At 39.2% G+C, this 329-nt stretch overlaps 1 protein-coding gene across 1 annotated transcript in view; it reads left to right on the top strand.

The window, feature by feature from the left end:
- The window catches only part of LOC119594049 (elongation of very long chain fatty acids protein-like), a gene marked incomplete in the record, with an annotated part of 45,869 nt that overhangs the window by 44,395 nt on the left and 1,145 nt on the right, over nucleotides 1-329 (top strand).

Below are 329 nucleotides of genomic sequence, written 5' to 3'. Positions count from 1 at the left end.
GCCTGTCTGTGTTTTCTTATTTTTGGACTTGGAAAATCTTTCGGCCTTCAGAATGGACTGTGAAACTTTCCTTTTCATTCACCCTGACTTCTTTACCTCAGTGTGACTACCTGCACACAAACCCTTTCATGTTGCACGCTATAGTTGCTCATGTAATGTTTCCAAGCCTTTTTACATTGTTGAAGCAATAAAACCAGATTTGCTTGAAACGTACATGGTGCTAACTGGTCAACATTGGCGTGTGGGGGGATATTTTCGCTGCTTTAAATAGCCCTTTTGAAAAAGACTTTTACATGTTTCTGTGTCTTTTTCTTTTCATTGCATTGACT

This window comes from Penaeus monodon, chromosome 33 (genome assembly GCF_015228065.2).
Source record: "Penaeus monodon isolate SGIC_2016 chromosome 33, NSTDA_Pmon_1, whole genome shotgun sequence".
NCBI lineage: Eukaryota > Metazoa > Arthropoda > Malacostraca > Decapoda > Penaeidae > Penaeus > Penaeus monodon.
Note: the sequence above shows the minus strand (reverse complement) of the source record. Positions and strands in the feature narration are given on the sequence as shown.